Genomic DNA, 14548 nt, shown 5'->3' with positions numbered 1-14548 from the left:
ATACCAACAACCTGCTGAGCGGTCGCTCTGCAGCTAGCCATGATCCTTTCTAAGAACTTTAACTTGACAAATGTGCCAACAACACTTAGCACTGTCTAAAATAAGTAATAAACAAAGTGTGGCTTTTTCACAAAGAGTTATGTACTCAAAATCTATACCACTCACTTGCTTAAAAAAGCTCAACTCACCAGAAACTACTCTGCAATCACCAATGATATCCCACTAAAAAGAAAAAAAGAAAAGGAAATTAGACAAAAAATAACACAAATATCATTGTGCACAAATCTAAGGGCAATTTCACACACAATCCTGCATTTAGTACACCACCTACAAACATGTCATTCATGCATGGCGACAATACTCTTTAAGAGTAAATAGTTTTTTCTTACCTAAAACATGCAACTACGCAAACTGCAAGTCAACCACTGCCAAAACCACAAGGAGCCACAGCAAAGGAAGCAAAAGCTTTGAAGTAAAACAAAAAGGAGAAATAAACTGTTATAATCACAAATTCATAAATGCAAATACTTCGCCAGTTGACAAAAACCCCGCCACCAAACATTTAGAAATTTTCCCTGGTGTTGGGTGGTTTCTGCACCCCTTGGGGGCAGATGGGCCTAAAAACAACTAGGCCGATCTGCTCCCAACAGGTGCAGAAATGGCGTAAATAATATTAGCCCACCTTGGGGAGTGACCCTTGCCCCATGGCTTCCCCCCACACATAACACACACACACAAGATCCCTGGTGCTAAGTGGTTTCTGCCCCTGGGTCAGAACTGCTTCAGAGTGCTTTGCCCCCTTTGTGGGACGACCCATGTCAAAAGGGCCACCCCCCCACACAAAAAAACAATAAAGAGCAAAACATCTCTGACATCGCTGTTGCTTGTGGCCCCCTTGGGGGCAGATCGGCCTAAAAATAATCAGCTGATCTGACCCCCAGGGGGGCAGAAATAGTGGAAAACATGTTGGCCCCCTGAGCGGAGCGACCCTTGCCAAAGGGGCCGCTCCCTCACATATAAAACACACAAAAAATAAACACAAACAAAATCCCTGGTGTCTCGTGGACATTCTTGCTGCCCGATCGCAGAAATTCTGAAAGAGACTTAGAGGGAAAGGAAAATGTTTTCCTTTCCCATGATGCCTCTTTTAGAGGAATCCCATCCTGGCCAGAGGAAAAACTTACCTCTTTCCTCCTGGATGCGCTGGAAGCAAATGGCTTCCAGCACGTGTGGCGACCTCTAATGAAGTAAGTGTGCGATTGTGCACTGACGTCATTAGATGGTGATGGGGTGGTGGGGTGCAAGGGGAAGCGACTTCCCTGCCATCTCTGCCCATGGGAGAGGGGTGGGAGGCCCGCAGGGGAGCCCTAACGCTTCCCCCGAGGGCCGTATGCAGGATGTAACGGTTACGTCCTCAGCACCCGGGCAGTGCTACCGAGGACGTAACCATTTCGTCCAAGGCACCCAAGGAGTTAAAGGTTTGCACTTGCTGTAGAAGAGGAAGGTTCTAAAAGTGTTTTCAATCGAAGAGTTGCCACTTGTAGAGTGAAGTCATTGCTGGTGGGATGTCATCTTGAAAATGGCAATTTTGGGCCTGTGGTCCAAGATGTTCCAAATTGCCTAACAAGATATGGCCCCTTTGGTCCCTTCTTCCCACCTCTATGTCCGCCTGAGGTGGAATAACCCATTGGCACTTTTGTGTCTCGATGATCTTGTTTGTTGGTGAGGATCCCAATACGTAAGTGTTGAAATCGCTGGTTACTATGGTCTGAGAATGCAGCTTGGAGCCTCCCAGCCTGAGGAAGCTGTTGCATAGTTTTTCCAGCTTCTCTATGTGTTCTTTGCCATTTGGAAGTGCATAAAGGTTTACTAAAACCACTAGACAGTTTGTGGTTGCTGTTCACCCTGTTTAGAGCCCCAGGTGCGGTATTTGTATGTTGGTTGATTCTATTTGTTGCTCCTTTATGCTGATTTTAAAAGTTGTGAACAGATAAATTGCTAGGCCTCCTTTGCTGCATCCAAATTTTGACACTTTAGTTGCCAGGATTAAATGGTGTGAAAAACCTGGGATAGAAACTGGTTCTTGGGCCCAAGTCTCCAGTACGGCGACCACCAAGAAGTTTTGGAGGTAGTAGACCAGATCTGGATCTTCAAGTTTGTTAGCTAAGCCATGAATATTCCAGGAGCAGTCTTAAAGTTTAAGTTTGAGTTTCACAATCAGAGATATTTCCTTGTGTTGCAGCTGGTCACAGCTATTTGTGGGTTGTTTAAGGCACTAGCAATCCAATCTCACTCTGTGGAGGCTGACCTGAACCAGGGTTAGCTCACGGTTTGGTGTGGTGGATCTGGAGCTGTGTCTTTTACCTGACTCTGTGGGCTTGCACCTGGAGCATTTTTTTAAACTGACAATGGCTGTAGCCGGGAATGTGATTCCCCTGACTTGCTGCCACCCTCTGCATCTAAGCGAAAATGGGTACCCTGTTTTCTGATATTTTGCTACAATTATTCCCCAAGCTAGTAAGTAGTTACTTTCGCGTTGCAGCTTGTCTTCCAAGTCCGTTGTACTCCGGTTGAACTTTATGGAGTCTCCCCATGACCCATGGTGTGTGTCTCTAAATTTGATGTATTCTATATCAGCTGTGCTTACCCCTACTAGGTCTGGGATCTGGTTCAGCAGCATTATTATATTGCCACATTTGAGGATGTACTAATTTCCTAATAATCTGTAGAGTGGATGGAACAGAGTTATGATGTTCTTGTTAGGGTTTGCCTATAAATTGCTGTGTTTCCTAAGCGAGTTTCAAAAATCATTAGTGTAAAGAGTCACTGACTTCCTGCCGGCTCTTCCTGGAATGCTATCTCTGGATTGAGTGGCAATATGGATCCTGCTGAGCATTCCTCTTTTATTAGATTACTGGTTTTAGGGAGGTTTGAGTGGTCCCGTTAAAGTTGATGGTCCACTTGGCATTTCTTTCAAATTCTTTTTTTTCAGTCATGTTAGTAGAAAGTTCATACTAACGTGCTGATCAATGCAAAAAAATCCTCCTGCATGAAAAAACAGAAACAAAGTGATTTTTTGATAAAAATTCAAGTAGGCAGTAGTTAAATGAGTGTAAGGAAAAGTGAGATAATGTACTGTACTTTGCTGATGGATCATAGTCCCCCATGCATTACAATGGAAGCTCATTTTAGGAGGTTAATGCTCCACTAAGGAGCCACAAGCATGTGGTGAGAGAGGTTTCCTCCTCTTAAGCTCACTGTGTGTGTATTTATCAGACAAACCCTGACAAATCGGCCGCTAGATAGCTGTGCTGACAAACCAAGCCTGAAAAGGAGAGGCAAAGGTTTAGAAATTGGGTTTCTGGTTGGTAGAAGTATGCACCCTGTCCAAGCAGGAACCTCTATCCTAGTCAAGATAAGTCAGATACCCATTAAAATTTATCCTGTGCTTAGCCTCTGGTAGCTTGACACAGAGCAGTCAGACTTGACTTAAGAGGCAATGTGTAAAGTATTTGTGCAACACTTCAAACAGTAAAAAAGTGAAAACACTCCACAGAAAGACACCACACTTGTTTAGAAAAATTGAACTAAATTTTATGAGTAAAACAAACCAAACATAGAAAAATCCAATAATTAGATGACGAGATGTCACTTTTTAAAGATTAAATGGCAATATAGTGCTTAAAAACACAAAGCGTCAAATGGGGCTGGTCGCGCTAAAGAGGGGTATTTCCAAAAGTTTAGGTCAACTGAGATGGAGCATGGGTTGGATACAGTTCCAGATAAGTCCCGCTGAACTTTTACCTTCTCGGAATTGAGCCAAGAGTTCCAGTCCTGGGAAAGAAGTTTGCTCGGTGCAAGAAGAGCATCGCTGGCGGTGGTCAGCGGGCACCAGGAGTTGGCCAGGCATTGTGGACGGGCAGACTGTAGCCTTGTGGCCATGAGCAGTAATGCTGGCTGTCTGAAAAGACACATTTGCAGTGGCTCATTCTGATTCTTCATGCAAGCAGCATGATTCAGATAGGAGCGTGTCCTTCCATGGTCACAAATAATCCAAAAGCTTCATTTCTGATGTCTAAATAACACTTTTAAGAGCCAGTCACTGGAGGGGCACCTCCTGGGGATCAGGGTCTGGTTAAAGAAAGGTTTAAGAGCTGTAGCAGGAGTGATGGAAGTCTTTTGTGTCACTGAGACTTCAGAAAACAGGAGGCAAGGCAGCAAGCCCTTGGAGTCACTTTGACTTTGGGATGGAGAGATTTAAGCCCAGTCCTTCTCACTACTAGGCAGGAGTGCAGCATGTCAGCTCAGCAAAGCAGGGGTCCAGCAAAATAGCAGCTCAGCAGAGTGGCAGTCTTTGTGGAAACAGAGCAGTCTTCCTTCCTGGCAGGTCTAGAAGTGTACTGAGTTGGTGGTGTCCGAGGTCCAGTACTTTTACCCAGTTGTGCCTTGATGAGGGGGAGACTACAAAAAAGGGTCTATGAAGTGTACAGAGACCCTCCCTTCCTTACTTAGTTCCAGACTCACTACAGGGGAGTATGCATATTTTGTGTGTGGCAGGACACTGCCTTTGCTGGTGTAAGTGTCAGCCCCTCCATTCCATCCTTCTCAGAATGGCCTATCAGGTTTGGATGGCCTATCAGTCACACCTAAGCTCCTTTTGTATGTGGCTATTTAGAGGAAATATACAAGTCCAGCTGTCATCCCACACCAGATGTGTATTGGAGACAGGCAGTAGTGTTGTGGGGTTATTTTAGCACTTGCTTGAGCATACTTACTTTAGATCTGGGCCTGCGGCCTGTGTCCTTTTACCTTGTGCATTTCATGTATTACTTTTTATTATTTTATCATGGCTTCATTTTAGCAGATATGATTTTATTATTTTTATCAGCTGCTGTTCCATGCAAAATTTGTTATTAGTTCTTTTGCACAACATTTCTTCTTGTGCTCAGCTCACGGCTGAACAAGGCTGTACAATATAATTTTTTGAGTATTTCCTCTCCATGAATATGATGTATAGCCTACACAGAAAAAACATGTTATCACATCAGGGCAGTTCTCAGTACAACAGCATGTTTTGCGATAAAACAACACACTGCCACAAACTAAGTTAGAAGGGACATTCCAGCCAGCCATCTTATGCTGTACCATGTCATTGCAGCTCTGCTAAACATGGCCTCGTCACTCCATCCACTTGGAAGGACTACCAGCAGCCTAACAGGCACACTCTGCTGGTTATTCAGGTAATGGGGGTGGGACTTCCTCCTAGAGACTAGCACAGGCAGATTAGGGATAATACTGCTATCATTCTCCTGTAGATTTTTAGTAACGGAGGTAGGGATTTTAGATTCACTAGTGTTACAGAATGTTGGGACTTTTTATCTGTTTCACTTTCCTGGTCACAATGATAATAGTGTTGTGTTTCATTTTCCTAATAGTTGCAATTCATGCCTCTTAACATAGGACGCAGTTGCTTCAATAAGTGTGACCCCTGACCTGCTTTAAGACTAGGAGGTCGCTCCACACGCTGCACAGCTCCACCTAGCTGTGCCCATGCCCTTCACCCCACTCTCGCTACTGCACGAGTTCGAGGCCCTCCAGTGGGTTCTGTGAGTATTGTGTGCTTTGTGCAATATCTGTCTCTGTTTTTTTTCTGCGTGCCATCTGTGCAATTTGTTCTCTGGTTGTGCCATTTCTGTGCTTTTGTGCCTTGTTTCTCTGTTGTGCCTTTATTGCTGCCTTTCTTGCGCGTTTCCCGCCTGTTTTTGGCTTTCAGCCGCTCCTTTCTGCGTCACTATGGCCCTGCCCCCCTTGCGCCCCCAGCCGCTCCCATTCGCTCGCCCCTTCCACCTCCCAGCTGCTCCTCCCTCCCACCTCCCCTTCTTAAAGCCAGCCACTGCGCGGCGCTCTGAGTGACCCTCGACCTGCTTTAAAGCCAGGAGCTCGCTCCACACGCCGTGCAGCTCCACCTAGCTGTGCCCGTGCCCTTCACCCTGCCCTCGCTACTGTGAGTATTGTGTGTTTTGTACTATATCTGTCTCTGTTATTTTCTGCGTGCCATCTGTGCCATTTGTTCTCTGGTTGTGCCATTTCTGTTCTATTGTGCCTTTTTTCTCTGTTGTGCCTTTATCGCTGACTTTCTCGAGCATTTCCCACCTGCTCCTTCCTGCCGCTGCGTCCCTGTGGCCCCGCTTCCCTCATACCCCCAGCCACTCTCATTCCCTCCCCCCTTACGCCTCCCAGCTGCTCTTCCCTCCCACCTCCCCTTCTCAATGGAGGCTGCTGTGCACCAGGGGGGTGCCAGAGGCAAGCCCGTCTGCTCCCGTCTGCGCCTGGATCGCACCCAGGGCCAGACCCCCTGGCCTGTGCTCCCCCCACACCACCCGTCGCAGCTTCAGTGCCAACAAACTCCATGCCCTCAACCCAGGCCGCTCCACAGCCTGCGTCCAAGCCACCCCGAGGCACACCCACGGACCCTTTTCCTGTCGGTTTTGCAACTTCGCCTGTCCCCAAGTCACCAAACACCACACCAGAACCACACACAACCACCTCAGCTGCATCCTCCTCAACACCCGCTCCGTCCACAAGCACGCCATCGAACTCTGGGACCTTCTCACCTCATCATCCCCGGACGTCACCTTTCTCACCGAAAACCTGGATGAACCCCTCCTTGGACCCAGACATCGCCATAGCCATCCCCGAAGATTACAAGATCACCTGCAGAGACCACACCAACAAACCAGGAGGAGGGATCGCCATGGTCCACAAGAACACCATCAGAATCTCAACTAACACCAATGATACTCTTGACACCGTCAAACACTTACATTTCCAGATTCAGTGACTCCATCAACGACATGATCAGCACCCAGGCCCTTACCTCCACAGACTACATTCTCCTTCGCAACTTGAATTTTCACCTTGAGAACGCCAACAACAGCAACTCCACCGCCCTGATCGCCAACCTCGCCAACCTCGGCCTCAAACAACAGGTCACGACGCTCACCCACTCTGCCGGCCACATGCTAGACCCTGTCTTCTCTGCCAGCAGCCACGGCTCCTTCAGCGACACCACCGAACTTCACTGGACCGATCACCGCTGCGTCCATTTCACCTTCCAGAAACCCACCGCTCACCACTGCCCACAACAGATCCCCCACCGCAGCTGGAACAAGATCTTGCTATCTCCACACTCGCCCGGGACCAGCCACCTAGCACCACCGACCCCAACACAGCCGCCCTCAACCTCAGACAATGGCTAGATGACTGCGCCAACACCCTGGTTCCGCTCAGAAAATCCCCAAACAACCGCACCAGCGCCAAGGCCATATGGTTCACTGCTGACCTTCAGATCTCCAATCGAGAATGAAGTAAATTCAAGAAGAAGTGGTGCCACAAACCAACTGAGAGCAACCACACCACCCTCAAGATAGCCACCTGCAAATACCACCAGCTCACCCGGACCACCAAAAGATCGTTCTACAAAGACCGCATCAACAACAATGTCTACGACTGCAAAGAGCTCTTCTGCATCGTCAAAGAACTCACCAACCCCAGGTCATGCTCCATCGAGCCCCCTCCTTCTCAAGATCTCTGCCAATCCCTTGCCACCTTTTTCCATTGCAAGATCACAGAAATCCACAACAGCTTCAACTCTTCACCCCCATCACCACCAACCCTGATGCTTCCAGCCACACCAACCTCTTGCTCTCCTGGACCCACACCAACGATGAGGACACCATCAAAACCATGAGCTCCATCCAATCCGGCTCTCCCTCCGACCCCTGTCCCCACCATGTCTTCAACAAAGCAAACCGCATCATCGCCCCCCAACTCTGTATAGCTCCTTTGAGACCGCCACCTTCCCAGAGAGCTGGAAGGACGCCAAAGTCAACGCCCTTCTGAAGAAACCCAAAGTAGACCCCTCAAGAATTACAGACCCATCTCCCTCCTCCCCTTCCTGGCAAAGGTCATCGAGAAGATCGTCAACGCCCAACTGACCCACTTCCTGTAAGACACAACACGCTGGACATCTTCCAATCAGGATTCTGTAGGAACCACAGCACCGAGACTGCCCTCATCGCCGCAACTGACGACATCAGGACCATGTTCGACAAGGGCAAAACCACGGTCCTCATCCTCTTGGACCTCTCGGATGCTTTTGATACCATCTGCCACCACACCCTCTGCACTCGCCTCTAGGACGCAGGGACCCACCACAAAGCTCTTGACTGGATCACGTCCTTCCTCTCCAGTTGAACGCAGAGAGTCCGCCTTCCTCCTTTCCTGTCGGGGGCCACCAAAACATCTGCGGCATTCCCCAAGGATCTTCTCTCAGCTCTACTTATTTTAACATCTACATGGCACCGCTCGCCAATGTCGTCCGATCCCACAACCTCAACATCGTCCCCTACGCCGAAGATACCCAGATGATCCTCTCACTCACCAAGGACCCTACCACCGCCAAACCCAACCTCCACAACGGACTACACGCCATCGCCACCTGGATGGAGAAGAGCCACCTCAAACTTAACTCGGACAAGACAGAGATCCTCATCCTCGGCTCCAACCGCTCGCATGGGAGACTTCTGTTGGCCAGCTACCCTAGGAACCGCACCAACACCCACCACCCACGCACGCAATCTAGGCTTCATCCTAGACTCATCCCTCACCATGTCATGTCCCAGCAAGCCAACGCCGTCTCATCTTCCTGCTTTAACACCCTCCACATGCTTCACAAGATCTTCAGATGGATCCCCACTAAAACAAGAAGGATGGTCACCCACGCTCTCGTCAGCAGCAGACTGGACTACGGCAACACGCTCTACGCAGGGACCACAGCCAAGCTCCAGAAGAAACTACAATGGATACAGAACTCCTCCGCACGCCACATCCTCAACATCCCTCGCCACGACCACATCTCAACCCATCTCAGAGACCGGCACTGGCTCCCTGTCGCCAAGAGCATCACCTTCAAACTCCTCCTCCACGCTCACAGAGCCCTTCACAACACAGGCCCGGCCTACCTCAACGAGCAACTCACCTTCCACCCGCCAACTCCGCTCCGCCAACCTTGCGCTCGCCGCCGTCCCTCGCATCCATCGAACTACAACCGGAGGCAGATCCTTCTCCCACCTCACCGCCAAGACCTGGAACACCCTCCCCGCCTACCTTCGAGAGACCCAGGACCTCGTGACCTTCAGAAAACACCTCAAGACCTGGTTATTCGAGCAGTAGCAGTTTTTCCCTCCCCCTCTCAGTGCCTTGAGACCCTAGCGGGTGAGTAACGCACTTTACAAATATCTGATTGATTGAGTGAATACATTTATTAAACCAAATCCTACTTCTGCATGTCTTTGCATGTTTGCAACGTGTAACTGAGCGAAAGGGGTGACATTTGTTTCACCACAACTTCCCTGAGAAGTCAGAGAGTTTCATGACTGGGATCACTTTTACTTTTGGTAAGGTGCTGCTAACAAGCTGAAAGGTTTAGGCTGACAGCTGCCAGATGGTATGGGATAGACTCAGTCCCCCACATGCAGTGGTGCTGCTGCTGAAAAGCAGTAGTCTTGTTCCCACGACAATAGTCCCATGACATGGCGCCACCAATGTTGGTTAAACACTAACTTTACAGATCTCCCAAATATCTCTTTACATGCTAAAGGCACCCTAATTACCTAATGGGGAGACATCTGTGGTATTGGGGAATAGTAGTACCTATTTTGGGCTTTAGGTTGTTCAAGCTTGAACCTTAAAAAAGGATTCCCCGAATTGGTGTTTCTATCTCTGAACTGACCATTTTTTAAATTATGGCAGACCCTCAAAGGGTAGCAATTGCAGCAAACATGAGGCAACCTCTCACACAAAATGTATTAATTATGGTCTCATCGCTGAGGGTGGGGAAGTCACATTTGTGGTTGGGGCTTATGAAGCATACAGAAATGAAACTTTCTATTCTTGGGTCACTTTTCCAGCAGCAGATGGTAACAAACACACCTTTTATTACAATTCTGTAGCAAATACAGCAACACAATACAGACCATATGCATATTTAGAAATACCACTATTTTTTCAAGAACACCATAATTGGCTTGATGGTGCCCTACTACAGGTTCCACAGAATGATAGGTTACGTCCTTTAAATAATTAAGGTCTTACATCTCAATACACCAGACTCTAATATAGGAAACTTACAAGTAGCAGGCGTAGTCATTTAGTGGAAATCTATAAACACTTATTACAATTTGTAATGCGGACCTTAAACACCACCCCAGTGAGGGCTGCTCTAGCGCAACCACATTTGGCTACAGGAGCAATAAATCCTGCAACTGTGCATTCCATAATGGGTAAGGTACCCACCAAACATGAAGAAATTCTCTTTTGGCTTGAACATAAAATAAATGCACTGGAAGCAGTGTTTCCACATACGGGACACCAAGATAAACAGAATTCTCACAATGTGCTTGTCCTTTGGGATGGTTCCCTCAGTGGACAACTGTGCCACTTGGGGTGCAGTTTTTACAGCACTGTACACTACCGCTCACAGTACACCGACACTTGTGAATCTTCTTGAAGTATTAAAATAGATTCAAGATGAATATAGGGCTGCTCCTGCCCTTGACTTGGGTATGTACTTAATTCACAATTATACTCCATTTCCCCGGAGCTGCCTAAGATATCACCAAAAGCTATGCTAGTATAGGTAGGGATAGTCTGGGAGCCAGACCAAGTAAACCACATTTAAAAGGTAAATCTAATAAGGATTTTACCAAACAAGCACCAGAGGATTCTAAAAAATGCTGGGATAAACAAAAGCCTAGTAAAGATCATAAAAGAAAAAGGAGAATCTCCACGTCTGGAGACCTCTGAGAAACTCTGTAAACTTAAAAAAAGAGAAACTTTAAAAATTCCCAATAGATACCAAAATACTGAGATAATCTTGTTCCTTCCAGGACTCACCCCACAAATTCAGTGAGAGAGGAGTGCAGTCAGAACATTGAAATGAGTATGTCAAACTAAGAAAAGATTCACAGCGGTCATCCAAAGTTTTTTTTTTTTAAAAAGGAAGAGAAACTTCCAAAACTGACACCCAAATTCAAACCCCAATTCAAAAATAAAGAGGTTGCAGCTCGGAAAAGAATGCCACAAATTTGAGAACTTTGCTAAATAACAGGATGTGAGCAGTGACTCTGCTAGACAATATGGCAGAGGTCACAATAGTTCACCAGAATCTTCAAGATCTTTTGGATGTAACAGCAACTGACAACTTTCTTGAAGTTGAAACTGCAGACGAAGCATCTCCCCATTCAACAGGGTTTATAAAGTAAACATTCAAATTTAGGGAGACATAGAGTGCACTATTAAAGTTATATTTTGGGGAAGATCAATGCTTAGTTACGCCATCCTCTTGGCGAAAAAGATTGCCCACCTGAACTTGTCCGTAATCTCCCACAAGGGGAAGAGGTAATTTTACCTTCTCAGTCCTTGTTCCAGATTCATTCGAAGAAGCCTACGCCATAGGTTGGGCAGTGGCGCAGGACCCAGCACTATACTGCAACTATGTAGGGTGGGATAAAGATTCCCCCTACCAAGTAATACAATAAGATCCACACCACAGTTCCAATCACAATAACCCATTACACATGAGCCTAAAAAAACCCTGAGAAAAATACTCTCATAACTGGAGTACCAGGGAGTATTTGAACCCTGCATATCACCAATGAAAAACCCTTTGTTTCCCATAGCTAAGCTGTACCATGCTTATAGAATAGTCTTAGATTACAGACATCTTAACAGTCATACACACAGATCTGCAATACAAAATGCACATATTGCTTATTAACAATTTAGTACATAAAAATACAAAAAACCTTGGACATTTGCAATATTTGTTTCTGCCAAAATCTAGCACCTGAAAGTCTGGATTTGAGTGCTTTGGCTCTCAAAGAAAATGTTTCTGACTTTCTCAAGGGTATACGAACAGTCCAGGATTGTCATTGTAGTGAATCCTAGTTTGTTTTAATGGGATACAGAGGTTAGCTTAGCCTTCGGCTTGCAGACTCATGCCCCTGTCACCTAGTGACTTTTACTCTACTTAACTCCTAGCTCTGTTTTAGGGCATTTATTTAATTAAATCATTTAAGATGGCTGACTTTTTTTTAGTTAGGCCCATGTTTTAGTTTGCGTTATAAGTGCCACTGTGCAAAGGCGTCAATATCAAGCGACAAATATAAATAAACTGTAGGTGTTCACATTAGGTACTTTACCTCTTCACCCTTTCGAATTGTTTATAATTTAGCATCCCAAGACTGTCTTGTTATCTATTTTTGGGAACAGACCTATGCCAGGAGTCCAAGCAGATCTGTATAAATACTCCACACTTAAACAGATAGTCAGAGGGATTCCGACCAGATGCCATTGCTGCTGTTGATGCTGCACGTTGCCTTGATGCTGACCCAGTCTTCTTGTCCCTACAGAGTCTGAGCTACAGACTTCATTCCAAGGTAACAAGGGTGGGGGGGGCTCTTCTCCCAAGCCCATGCAACATATCGCTGATTGCAGTTTTGCTAAATAAAACCTTTTGAAACTTTACTGCATCTTCTTCATTGCATGTGTTTGGTTAAGACATGGTGTTTATGTGAGACAGGGGTAATCTCCATTGAACCACAACACTCCCTGAGATGTCACACTCTTGAGTCCATGTGTAAAGGCTGCTGCAAATCACCTTTAACTTTTTGGGTTTTTGGTGAGCTGCTGCTTGTAAGCTGGGAGGGTTGGGACGACAGTTGCGATTTGTTGTAGGATTGACTTAGTCACCCACAAGCATAAGTACTGTCATCCTTAAACTAGCAGTCTTGCTTGGAGCAAGAGTCCAACTACGACATTATCAATATTACATGATATTGACCCAGAGGCTTACTATGTAGATGATAATGTAGCTGATATCTACCTCACAGACAACGACCTTAGTACACACCTAAAACAAGTGGACGACATAGTTGTGGGACTTGCCAAGCTGGGCTACAAATTAAAGGCCAGATGTATGAAGCAGTTTTCAAGTCGCAAACAGAGAATCAGCCCGTTTGCAACTTGAAAAATGCTATTGGGGATGTACAAAGCCCAAACTGCGATTCAGTAACTTGTTACTGAATCGCAGTTTGAGTTTTGTGATTCGGTATTAGGAAGGGGCGTGTCAAGGGCGTCCCTTCCTTATACCGAATCCAGATGGCATGTATGATTGCTTTGTGACTACGAATGGGGTCGCAAAACAATTGCAGTTAGCACCAGTTTCAAACTGGTGCTAACCCATTCACAAAGGGGATGTGCCTGCTCTGAAAAAATGAAAAGAAAACTTTTCATTTTTGATTTTGAAATGCATCTCGTTTTCCTTTAGGGAAAACGGGCTGCATTAAAAAAAAAAAAAAAAAAACTACTTTATCAAAAAGCAGTCACTGTCTCCGGCAGGCCACCATCCCTTTGAGGGCAGCCATTCCCACATTCCCAATTGGGTCGCAAACGGCGATCTACCCCATGAATATTCATGAGGTAGGTCATTTGCGACCCCATTAGGAATCGCAAACAGTGCCATTGACACTGTTGTACATCAGGTTTTGCGACTCGCAAATTGCGAGTCGCTCTGACTCGCAATTTGCCAGGTGCAAAACCTGAATTTTGTACATGTGACCCTAAATTTCAAGAAAACCAAAATTGCTTTTCTTAGTGTCCTATTTTTGGGGTATGAGTTATCAGATAACGGAAATAGTTTTGTACCCCACTTTCTAGAAAAATGTGCAGTTACAACATCCTAATACATCAAAAAGTACACACATTGTTGGGCTTTTTCAACTTTTTCAGAACTTACATTCCAGATTGTGCACAATGCATTAAAACCACTGTATGACTTATGTCCAGATTTTTCAAGTAAACCTTGGACACCTGAACATATATTTATTCTTAGAGCATTGCAACATGACATGCTTGAAGCTAAACACTTACACACATGTGACAGCAAAACAAATTTGGTCATCAGGGTAATTCTTGGTGCCATCGGTTTCCCCCAGGTAACATTCAATGAGGGTGACGCCATACAAATCACATTTGTACTCCAAAGCTGAACAGTATTTTGCTCCCACTGAAAAAAGTCTGACTGCTGTTCAGATGGCTGTCATAAAAGAGAGTTCACTTGCCCATGGAAATCCATTATTGTCCTTACCCCAATACTAGCCCTTGAGGCTGTTACAAAAGCAATCATTCCAAACATAAAAGCATTACATCCATGTTGGATACAATGGACAATGCCTTTGTTGGTTGATTTTGATGTTGATTATGGTTTTGATCCAAAACTCCAAACACAAGAATTCCTTCCTTATGAACTTGAGTACCCAATGCCTACAAACAATTTTTGCCTCTTCAGCAATCCCAAATCATCATTTAAACTGAAAGCTCTGCTCAGTCAGCTGTAGGTACCAAACATCAATACTCTTCCACTTTTTCAGTTGTGAGTGGGGTAATGAGGGGTGGTAAATTCCTCCCTCAAAATAGCTACTCGCAG

This window comes from Pleurodeles waltl, chromosome 12 (assembly GCF_031143425.1).
Source record: "Pleurodeles waltl isolate 20211129_DDA chromosome 12, aPleWal1.hap1.20221129, whole genome shotgun sequence".
NCBI classification, from domain to species: domain Eukaryota; kingdom Metazoa; phylum Chordata; class Amphibia; order Caudata; family Salamandridae; genus Pleurodeles; species Pleurodeles waltl.
The sequence above is the reverse complement of the archived record's forward strand: the minus strand, read 5'-3'. Positions refer to the sequence as shown.